Below are 12,349 nucleotides of genomic sequence, written 5' to 3'. Positions count from 1 at the left end.
GCAGCACTGAGCTCCTGGCTGTCACTCTAGTATTTTACTAAGGGGCCCGTACTCAGGGTCATTCCATATATTGAGGGCCCCTGCACTTGTCTTCTCACATTAAGCAGAACAGTCATTTTCTTCATTATTGCCTCAGCTTTGTCTCAACTCAGGGCTCCCATAGGATCAACGTTAGCAATCGGCTTCTATCAGTTAAGTTTTCAAGGCTCTTCACAAGGAAGAGGGCTGGACACCTATTTTTTTATTTTTAAATGTCTCTCTTTACATTTCTAGCTATACCTAAAAGCCGTTAATTTAACAAGGTGCTAACATGAGGCCCTTTCCAATCATCTGAGTGCGGGGCTGTAATTCTTCCTGGCCCTCTCTAACCCACTTTTAAGACAGCACCTGCAGTCTCCCTTGCTTGAGTCTGTGCTTTCTGAGTACTTTTATCTAATCTAATGTACCCTATACCTATCTCCCTAAGACGTAATTTTGCCTTGGAATCATATTAACCTGAGCTGGAAAGGACAACAGGTTCCATCCAGTCTATCTTACTATCAGTGCAGGACTGTGCCCTACAGTGTATTTATTATTATTAAATATTTATCTTATGATAGTGCCCAAAGGTCCACTCAAAACTGGCTCCTTATTTTTCTCTGTTCTATAAAAACACAATTAAAGAAACAATCCTTGCCCTGGAGGGATAACCAGATACAATCAATTGACTAGTGCATTATCCTTGTCTTCTTCCCCCTACAGTTGTGGAAGGTATCAGAGGTTAAAATAAGAGGGTTCTCTCTTCTGCTTCATCCTGAAATGAAGTCATAAATCTATATTTATGAACTCACACGCAGATTCTATACAAACAATTGATGTATCAAACTGGCTGTTCATGACTTCATTACAAGAGGAAGAAAAAGATGAGCAGAAAAAAACTTGTATGCAAGAAGCATGTCAAAGTCAACAACAAAAAACACCTGAAAGATAAACAGATTTGTGGGTAAATCAGAACTGCTCTGCATAATAGTTTCACTCTTAAAACTCCCCCTTAAATGACCAATATTTAAAATACCACCTAGGGTAGGTGACCATAAGCGTTACCTAGCGAAACAAGGAGGGTGAGGTAATATCTTTTATTGGACCAACTTCTGTTGGTGATAGACAAGTTTTGAGCCACACAGAGCTCTTCTTCAGGTCTGGGAAAGCTACCAGCTAAATGCTATTGTCAATTCCTGAATTTGCCATAGAGGGTTTTTAAAAGCTAGCTTCAAATCACACACTGTATGCTTGTAGTCTGAATATTATGTTTAACTTTGAGAATATACATCCCGGGGCAGATCAATGAAATTAAAGTTCATCACATAGAGAGGACCTTTGCAAGCTCAGCATTTTCCAAGGAAGAGGACTATTGGAAATAAGAATTAATTTAAAGGTTAGATTAAAGGAGATAATACAGGAAAAAAGATCTCTTCTATCCGCAAGTTTCCCACTTGAATTTGCTTTGCTAATTTTTCATACTATAGCTTTATTCATTCTCGATGTGAAGGTAATGTTTTCATAGCCAACACTCTTACTGATTGCATCTAAACAGTGCTCCCCTGACACATTCCTACCAGGCACACATTTAAAGCCACATTTTCTGCTCAAACATTCAAACTCATTTACTTTGGAGCCCACTGCAGCTCTTGTACTCTGACAAAGTCAACACAAAATCACAGAGGTCCTCTCCTAGCAAAGGTAACTAATACACACACAGAACAACCTCCACTTCATCACAGCACTGAGAGAGAGAGAAAGGGAGGACAGGGAGTGCAAAAAAGACGAGAGGTTAGAAGGAAAGGGTGGGGGGAATGGAAGCAGGAGCAAGAGAGAGAGAAATGAAAACTTATACGCACAGCAAGACGCACAAGATTCTGGCAATTGAGGCAGTAGAAACAGATGTTGATATGTAACATCACCTCATTGTGAACGAACAGCCTGAACCTAACCAGAGATTGCACAGCGTAGGAAGAGATTTCATTTTTATTTGGACAAAGACAAATGTCACCAGCCAAAAAAACTCTCTGCAGGAAATGTTGCTTTATACATTTATCTCGTGCCAGGCCTTTTGGAGCATTGGGCCTGGCTTCACTGGTGAGGGCCTGGACACTGTCTGGGTGGGGCCTGAAAACTTGTCTTTGTTTTTATTTAGTCTTGGAATTAAGAAAATGCACATGACTGTATGGGATTTTCTGTTGGATTCCTGTGTTCCTGTCCTAGCTCCAGTCTCTCTCACGCATCCAGCAGGGCTGCACTGAGCAGGGTTCCCCCTGCAGTACCTCCTCTGGGGGGTTGCTGTGATGCTAGCCCTGAAGGCAGGGAAATGCTCTCACCTGTACTGCTCTCAATGCTACCCAGATGGTACCTAGCCAGAGCGGAGCCATTAGTGAAGGGGAGGCAGCAGCGCCTGCTGCCTCAGGGCTTGCTGGCAGGGAGGTGTGGGGAAAAGAATGGAGGGAGGGTACATGATGGGAGGAAGAGGGGCTCAGTGGAGGCTGGGGTGACAGGCATTTCAAGGGATGTAATGGAAAGCAGGGGCAGAATGGGTGATATAGCTGCAGGATCGCCCCACAAACAAACCATGAAGGCACCACACTTTCATTGACCCCCAGCAGCTCACCATAGGTGGTCCTATGTGCTCCATCTGCCCTAATAAAGTCCCTAGGTTGCCACAGACTCATCCATGTCATTGACACATACCAAGGACAGACTATTCTTACTATATATGCTGTAGTCTTCCATTAATAAATGATATGTGGGTCTCATCTAGCACACCTGGAAGTGGGGCCTGAGCTCATTTGCTTTAATAAAAGTGGGACCAGATGGTACAGAGTTTGAGACCTCCTGTTTTCATGCTGTAAACATGAAATTTTACACCACCACATACCCATCAGGCAAATGTTGCATAAAAAAAATACTTGACTGTGTTATCCAACCAGTGACCATGAACTCTAAAGTTCATAGTAATTTGACCAAAGACCTACACTAAAAAGATACATGATACCACCCTAAAATTCAGCACTGGTTCTTTTGTAAGCATGTTACTTCAAGGTTATCTAGGTGCATCAAACAACAGAGGTATCCCAGAGTGATCCCAATTGTTTCCAGACTTATAAAAATAGAGAGTAAAAATAAAATACAGTGATGAATCACTCTGAAAAAAATTTACACTTAAGCAATATTGGTACTAAGAATTTCATACTAATAACAAATGCCCAAAGACTTCACTACAGGAAATACTTAAGGGAAGTTATGCCTGGCAAACACAAAGCAGCATCTACAATGAACTGACATGGGAATCACTAAATAAAAATGACAGTATGAATTCATTCTTATGACACTTTCTAAGCAGAGGGGCCAAACTTTTCCCTCTGTTACACTGGTATAAATCCACAGTAATTCCACTGGCTTCAGTGGAGTTACTCTGGATTTATACTGGAGAACAGAATTTTGCCCAAGATGTTTAACACCATGGTCCAGATCTGGAGGTGATTCCAAGAGAATCTAGAACAGTGGTGGGCAACCTGCAGCCCACCCATCAGGGCAATCTGATTGCAGGCCATGAGACATGTTGCTGACATTGACCATCCACAGGCATGGCCCCCTGCAGCTCCCAGTAGCCGCAGTTCATCATTCCCAGCCAATGGCAGCTGAAGGACGTGGCGGCCAGCACGTCCCTGCAGCCTGCACTGCTTCCACTGGGAACTGCGGGCAGCTGTGCCTGCGGACGGTCAATATAAACAAACTGTCTTGTGGCCCGGCAGTGGATTACCCTGATATATAAATTGATGTAACACCTTCTTCTGCCCCTTTCAACATGTCCAATACACAAATCTAGATACCACCCCAGCTTAGACTCAAGTTCGCTGGTTGATCTGTAATTTACTCCACCCTTACAGAATATGAGAGAATCTAATTAAGGGTATGTCTACACTACAATTTGACACCTGTGGTTGGCCCATGCCAGCTGCCTCGGATTTGCGGGCTTGGGTAAGGGTTTTTTTTATTGCAGTGTAGATGTTTGCGCTTGGGCTGGAGCCCGGGCTCTAGGACCCTGTGAGGTGGGTGGGTCCAAGAGCTCAGGCTGCAGTACAGATGTCTACACCACAATTAATCAGCCCCTTAGCCCAAGCCCCATGAGCCCAAGTCAGCTGGCACAGGCCAGTCACAGGTGTCTAATTGCAGTGTAGACATACGCTAAGAGGCAAGAAGAGAGGAATGTAGTAAAAAAAGCAACTTGCAGGCCAAAGTAAGAAGGTATTAAGTTAAAGTAACCAGAGCCCTACTTTAATGTACACCTTCTCCCAGCTCATCTGCGTGTAAATTACTAATTTAAATTCCCATTACACATTGGTAAGTGAGTGCAAGGGAGTGTAGCTGAGTATCTGGGAGCCTAACTTATGCCACCTTACATATCACCTCTGAATTTGGCCCTTTGTTTCAAAAGTATCGCCTGATTCTCTGGTGGTTGCTGTGTGGGGGAGAAGACCGGGGTTCCTGGCTAAAGCGACAAGGCAGGTTAGGAGTTTTGGAAGGGATGCCATTCTTCACAATTCTGCACACACACACAGCCAGCCTTCTCTTTCAAATGCACCTTGCCTGTGCTTGGAAGAGCCCTTTGGTCATGGGCTTCTGATTTTTTGAAATAGCAGCTCTAAGGAGCCAGTCCCAAACAAATTGAATAGCAATTGAGCCACTCTCTCTTACTGAGCCCTTCCCTATCAGAGTATGGAAACAGTTCTACATGTAGGGGCTTGGTCTGAGGGCATGTGTAAGCCTTATAACTGTATTTGGATTATGCTTCGCCAGGGATTTGTATATTTGGAGATGGAATATTTACTCTCCTGCATGCGATGTTTCTGTACTGTAGCTCTCCCTGCTCAGTGTGGAAACTGTATGCTATGACAAACATCCATTCCATAAACAGAAAGTTAAAAATATGTGGATTGCAAATCATAATGGTAAATTACAGGGTTGAGGACTGTGCTGTACATTTCAGTGAGGAGAGGGAATGGAAATCACAAAACAGATTAGGCAAGAAGTGCCAAATAGAAAATGAGGCGCTGCTCTTTCTCCACTGTACCATTTACTTTTAGTCTTAAAGAACCTTTTCTGCCAGATCAGGAAAACATCAAAAGTAAACAAAAGTAAAATCTCCAGGAAAGAACACAGTGCGTATCTCTTCTGTGACAGTCAGAATCAACTCTGGGAACACAGTGGCTGCAGTCTCACCAGACAGGTAGAGTTCTTTGTACAGGTGCAGTATGCAGAAAAATAAAGGCAGCATACGGTTATATCACATAACACACCACACAAACTATAGCACTTTGGGATGGCTTAATATGTAGCACAATTGGCTCTCTGCAAGAAGGGCTGAGCTCCATGTTAAGGACCAAATTAAGTCCTGGAAGATGTGAACACAACCCCATCTGTCTCAAGAAATTGTGCCAAGCCCAGGACAGTGATGAGTGGGGAAGATAATGTAGTCCTAGAGGTTCCATCCTCTAAAGGAGACATTAGGTAAAGATTCTTCCCTATCCTCTCTGGTGGCTCTCTAGAAGTTGAAGATCTTATTCAAAATGAGAGGAGTACCTTCAGGGGCGGCTCTACAAATTTGGCCGCCCCAAGCAATCATGCCCGGGAGGCGCCCCCGAGCCGCGGGAGCAGCGGAACTGCCGCGGGCATGACTGCGGAGGGTCCGCTGGTCGCGCGGCTCAGCTGGACCTCCCGCAGCTGCGGACGGTTCGTGGGTCCGGCGGCTCCGGTTGAGCTGCCGCAGTCATGCCTGCGGAAGGTCCAGCCGAGCCACGGGACCAGCGAACCGTCCGCAGTCATGCCTGCGGCAGGTCCGGTCGTCCCCGGGCTCCGGTGGACCTCCCGCAGGCATGACTGCGGCAGGTCCACCGGACCAGCCTGCCGCCCCCCTGGGAAAGGGCCGCCCCAGGCGGGTGCTTGCCCCGCTGGGCTCTAGAGCCGCCCCTGAGTACCTTGCAGCAAGATCCCAGCAACGAGACATGTTATGCTCTTGTCATTAGTTTATTTAACTATTTTTTAAACACAAATGCAAAGTTAAAAATGAACACTTTGTTAAATAAGGGATAGTTCCTAATTGGAGCAGCAATACTGCATTTGTTAAATGTTGGTATAGCTGCTGGTAATTAAGGTATTACTATTAAAACCAGAAGTTTGATAGCACTTCCCGGGTGATTAAAAGGAGGAACAAAATTTACAAGCCCTGACAAAGGCCTCAGGCCAAAACTCTAGCTAGATTTCTTTGTGTGCTTCTGGGATAAAGAAAGCTGTTGGATTTTATTACTTCTGAGATGGTCTTTTGTTTTGATCCTAGGACAATCAAGACATAGGCACTAAATATGACCTTTTATTAATTAGTTAATGAAATAATCAGCCCTTATTATTACAACATCTATGAGTAGAATGACAAAAGCTCACTATATAAATTCTTTGTTTTGTGGAACAGAACTAGAGAGGAGGAGTGTTTTGGAAGGATTACTTGAACATGAAATTATAATACGAGAATAATAAAGCAGAGTCCAAGAAGAAAGGTCAAGCAAAAACTAAAGCTAGAAGAAGAAACCTCATTAAAAGGACATGTAAAACTATTTGCCTATATTAGAATGAACCAAGTTCATCCCTAGAGTTACACAAGTGTTGAATTTGGCTCTATTAAGCAAGATTCTCATTAATGGGGAATTCAGCTGATGGGAAGGAGTTATAATACAGTATCATTCTCAATAAAAACTAACGTCATTCAAAATCAGGAAAGAGAGAGTTCAACAACATCATCTGAACCACACAAGCTGTCCTCATCCAAATGTTCATTTTTCTTGGATTCAGTCAATAACAAAAGTCTAGCACTGTCTTAATGATATAACCAGCTTTGGGGCAGGGTCTGTCATTTTGTTCTGTGTTTGTGCAGCACCTAGTACAATGGGATTCTGGCCCATGACTTGGGTTCCTGGCATTACCGCAATACAAGTAATAAATAATAGTCATAATTTGGATGTTCAAACTGGAGTTTTATAAGTGGACAGAAGTTTCCAGGGTATTGTTCTGTCTGAAAAAGTATCAGTAGGTTTTGAGACTTTAGAGTAGCTTGTTTCCTGATTAGAAGAAAAACAACTGACACTGGATATCCCTCCCTAGATAATTTTATTTACAGTAAGTGAAATTCACCCCTGTGGGGGGAGACAGTACAAGGTTTATGCACCATGTAAGCCCCTAGTTTGAGGGCTTCATAGAAACCTTAAAGCTGTGCTGTACATGGAAGAACTTTACTTAATATGTGCAGAAGTTCTGCTCATTTTCCTCAAAGAAAAGGAAAAGATAGCCACAAAGTCTCATGGAAGAAGTACACCATTTAGAAGTGAACATAGAAGACTATGTACAAGCCCTTTGCCCAGCAGTTTCTGCGTCTCATCTAGGACTTTCAATATTCTGGCTCCTAAACTTTGGCTTTGAAACGCTCACAGCCCAAAGTCAGATCTCCGCATGCCACATGGTTTCTTTTGTTCCCACTACTAAGGGTAGTTCAGTCCTGCTGGAGTCAGCTTTTCTGGGAATCTCCAATCAGACAAGGGAAAGCACTTGCAGCCACTCCAGTACTCACAGAAATTAGGCCTGGACTTTTGTGGTAAACCTAGCCCTATCCTGTCAGATTATAGCTGGAATAAAATATCCTCTTCATTTTATTACCAAATTGGCAATAATAGCACTGTACTTCAAAGAGTACAGAGCCTGATCTAAGTCAATCAGAAAGCTTCCCATTGACTGTAAGGGTTCTGCATCAAACCTTTAATTAGCAGTAATAGTGGGAAGGTGGGTTCTGGTCTTGTGGTTAAAGCACAAGGAATGGACAAAAGGAGATTCTGGCTGTGTCATGGATGTTCTGTATGAACTTCAGCAAGCCGTTCACCTCTCTGTGCCTCAGTTTCTTCCTCAGCAACACAGAGGAAATAATGCTGTGCTATTTCACAGGGGCTGTGGATGGACTTAACTCATTAATATTTGTAAAGCCTTTTGTGATGCACAAATTGATGGTGCTAGTGAGGAGCAAAGTACTACAATATGTTATAGGACAGAGTAATGTATTACCAGAATCCTCCCACTTACAGCCTCTTGCCCAGACCCAATATCAGAAAGCCAAAACACTGAAAGCTATTTTCCATAGTCTGCAAATTACAATGTAATGACCCCTTGTCTTTAATAAGGGCCTCAGCAAGGACTTCAGGACTTTCTCCCTGTGATCACCAACCTTCATCTTATTCATCCAGTCTTTTAACATTGTCTTCATCAGCTCAAGCTTAAGCTTCGGAGGAGATGGCATGGCTATGAAAAGGTCACCCCTCATCTGAACCTATCTAAAAACATTAAAAGGAGGATTCAGTACTTCAGATGAATCAGGCAACTAGCACGTTAGTGTGTCAAGAGCTGAATGAATTTGTGTCCCATGTTGGTTTTTAAAAAAATGTTTATATATCAATATAGAATTCATTTCTGCAACATGTATAAGAATTCTATAACTTCATTTTCTAGACTCAGTTTTCCCAGCAACTATTTAAAGTCTAGATAACGGCAGGTTTGTGTGAAATAGCGGTAAAATGGGGTCTAAAAATGAGTGACTTACCTTATAATCAAGTACTGTTGAGAAGTATCAGAGAGGTAGCCATGTTAGTCTGGTTCTGTAAAAGCAGCAAAGAATCCTGTGGCACCTTATAGACTAACAGACGTTTTGCAGCATGAGCTTTCGTGGGTGAATACCCACTTCGTCGGATGCATCCGTAGGATGCATCCGTAGAATAGTGAAATTTCTACACTTGCATCCGACAAAGTGGGTATTCACCCACGAAAGCTCATGCTGCAAAACGTCTGTTAGTCTATAAGGTGCCACAGGATTCTTTGCTGCTTTTACTGTTGAGAAGTGTATGTACGTTTGCACATAAACAACCTATTCCTCATTTACTCTTTGTCTGGGGAGTTTCTAGTAGCTCCTGAAACTGACAGTCAATTTATATATTGCATTCTTGGTATCCAATATGTTTTTAAATTCTGACCAAATATCTCTATGTCAATTCTCCACATTACATCACTTTCAAAATATTTTTAAAAAATAATTTTGAAATAATTAGTTGGAGGTGTGATCTCTTCTACTGGCCTAACCACAAATAAAAATGAGCAAGTTTTTGACAATCATGCTCTTCATCAGGTCACGGAGCACAAACCAAAGTCAAGCCACAGATATCATAGCTGGAAGTTCATTCAGACATCCTGCAAACACATTCAATGAATGATTAAATGTTGCAGCCGTTGGCAGCTTTACTTCTCTGGAAGAAGATGTGACCGGTGCTCTGCATACATGGACAGGAAAAGGAATGTCATTCTGACCTGCTAGTTAGTTATCCCTAATGTGTGTCCACATATTCTTAATTGTGTCCTGTGAAAACTCCCTCCATCCCTGCCCTTCTTTTGTCTAGTACCTAGCATTTCTTTAGCACATTTCATTCAAAGTACAATTTAGGCACACAAAATCCTTGTGATATAGATAAGTATCACTATCCTCATTTCACAGAGGGGTCAAATGAGGCACAGAGAAGGTGAAGTGACTTGTCCAAAGTCAGTGGCAGAGCTGAGAAGAGATATCAGAAGTCTTCATGTTGGAACACCCACTTTGCATACTAGTCCCTCACTTTCTTTCTAATTTGCTGCTGAAATTGTATTTGTACAGCATGTCTAGTTGTCTTACAAAGATATGAATTACATTTGGCATTGTCACCCTTTTGTATATATTAAGATACACTACTTCTGCTTGGATAGCTAGTAGAGCACATAACACCACCAAAATAAATAAATAAATAAAACCCACAAAAAATCTTATTAGTGCTCCAAAGCCAAGTGGGCAAAGACATTTTGAGATTAGAAATTTTAGGGGTAATTGTCAAAGTGGATGATCTGACAGAACTCGTAAACTCCATGCTGATAGTGAAAAAAACATGAACTTGAGAACTGAGGTTCTAATTCCACAAGAAAAGGTAATCAACATTACCAGATGCCTACATTTGATGATGTAATAAGTAAATTGGCTAATGCAGTGTATTGGATGGCAAATGTGGGGATTAGCAGATAAAATAAAAAATATCTCACAAGGGAGATGCGAGTTAATCTGCTTACCCTTTGGCATTCACTCAGCCCAAGAAACAGTAGGAAACATATGCTGAATGTTCTGTAATTGCAGCTACTGTGGATGTCATAGCACCATTATCAGATCTGCTAAAGAAAGACTCCACAAATCATTAAGTCAGTTCTGAAGGCCTATTTATACAAAGAAAAGGTGTATCCTGACAGTACAAGCCCACTCAGGTGCCTCAACCTTGACTCAGAAGAACCACCCCTAAATACACATAGATGCTACGACGATGAACTTTAGGCAGAGAGAGAAAGATGCAGAGCTGCTGCCTGTAGGATTTACTCACACATTAGAAGCATTACAGTGGCAGATCTAGGTTTCTTTGATTTCTTTTTAAGCCTCAGAAAGAAAATACATGCAATTCTGTATTGGACAGAGAACTTCCCCAAGTTCTAGTTACAGAAAAGGAGCTATGCAGACCACGGCCTCATCCTCAGTTGTGCTTGCTTCCACTGGTTACAACTGGTGGGGCCCCCACAGGAGCCAGTGGGGCTCCCTTGTCCTTACCCCAGGACCAGCACTTTGCTGGTGCCAGCTCTGATGCAGATTAGAACCACCTCAGGACTGCTGTAATCTGTGCCAGCTAATTACAGTCCTTCCGTGCCAGCTGGGGATTGCTGGAGCACAGCATACTCCATGCAGTCCCCTTCCCCAATCCTTACTGTCCCTTACACTTTGGGTTGCAGGAATAGGTGACTTTGGAGGAGGCTATGCTGCTTCTGTGCCTACTGGGGGATTCCCACTTACAGGGGGGACAGTCTGTTTGGGAGATCTGGCTGCTTCCAGCTCTCTTTTTGCCAGACGAGTGACACAAAGGGTGTGGAGATCAGCACTGAGCCCTACAAGTCTCTGAACATACCAGATTTGTCTGTTATTACCAAATGTGCCTGTTATTAATACAATGATCTTTGATGACCTATAAAGGGTTAATGAGATAATGCAGTATTAATACAAATATTTTGGGGGGAAAGGCCATGTCAAGGCCCTCCCTGCTCAAAGGTTTTTGTGCTTGTTATGGGAGGCATCATTTATAACAGGATTTTAGGAATATTTTAAAATGTTAAAAGAGCATACAAATAGCTGTGTGTTTGTGGCATGGTTTTAGCTCCATTTGACCAATTTAAATTATTTAATTTATTTAAAAGATGGCTCATTATTATGGTTCATGGATGCCCCAGCTCCACAACTAAACGATCACTTTGGAAGGGCACGGGGAGGGAAGAGGCCTGTACAACCTTCCTCTGATAGCCAGTTGCCAAGTTCTAGTTAACCCACTTACAGTACAACCATTGTTGCCTGTTTAGTGAAGCAAGCCTGCAAATCCACACAGCATTCAGGATTTGCAGCTTGCTGTCCTCACATGCTGTAACAGCAGCTCAATAGCTCACACACCACAAGGAGGGGGGAGGGGGAGAAAAAATGCCAACCTCAAGGGCAATGAACTTTTAGCCAGTAAGAAATAAAGCAAGTTTTGTGCAGTAGTTTAGTTAGTTCCTTTCCATTTCTGAGGATGGCATACAGTATCAGCTGGAGTAAGATGGCACAGTGATCCCCTTGTATGTCACCAGAGAATAGCTTTCTTGAGTCAAAAGTGAACAATATTAGTTAAAACAGAGTTAAAGGGAGTGGGGGAGGCTCTGGGAACTGGAAACAAGGTTGGGTGCCTTTCACCTCTAGGCTGCCAGTTTAAATGTGGCCTGGAACTGACCAAAAGCTGTAATCACAGAATGGTGGTTTGGAAGTCTGGATGTAATAGGTTTTTGAGACCCAGTAGACAGGTGTCTGACAGTCATAGCTGAGAGGCCAAAGATTGACTGGGTCAGGGATGAGGCCCATTGACTGGCACTGAGACCCAGTGGTTTTCTGCTGTCAGTGGTGTATCCTGGATCTTTCAGTGGATAAAAGCAAGCCTTCAGTCTCCTTAGCGGTCAGCCTGGTGCCTTTCAGCAGTGCTAAAGTCATTTTTAAACTGTAATTTCAAGAATAGCAGGAGAGTTCAAGACAACATAATCTAGATTAAAATGTTAAGGCTTCTTATATTCAAGAGCAAAATAAAATAAAAAAGCTGACTGCACTTATATGGTACTTTCCATCTGAGACTCTCCAAGCATTTTGTAGACAATGAGT

The sequence above is a fragment of the Mauremys reevesii genome, linkage group 4 (assembly GCF_016161935.1).
Source record: "Mauremys reevesii isolate NIE-2019 linkage group 4, ASM1616193v1, whole genome shotgun sequence".
Taxonomy (NCBI): Eukaryota; Metazoa; Chordata; order Testudines; family Geoemydidae; genus Mauremys; species Mauremys reevesii.
The sequence above is the reverse complement of the archived record's forward strand: the minus strand, read 5'-3'. Positions refer to the sequence as shown.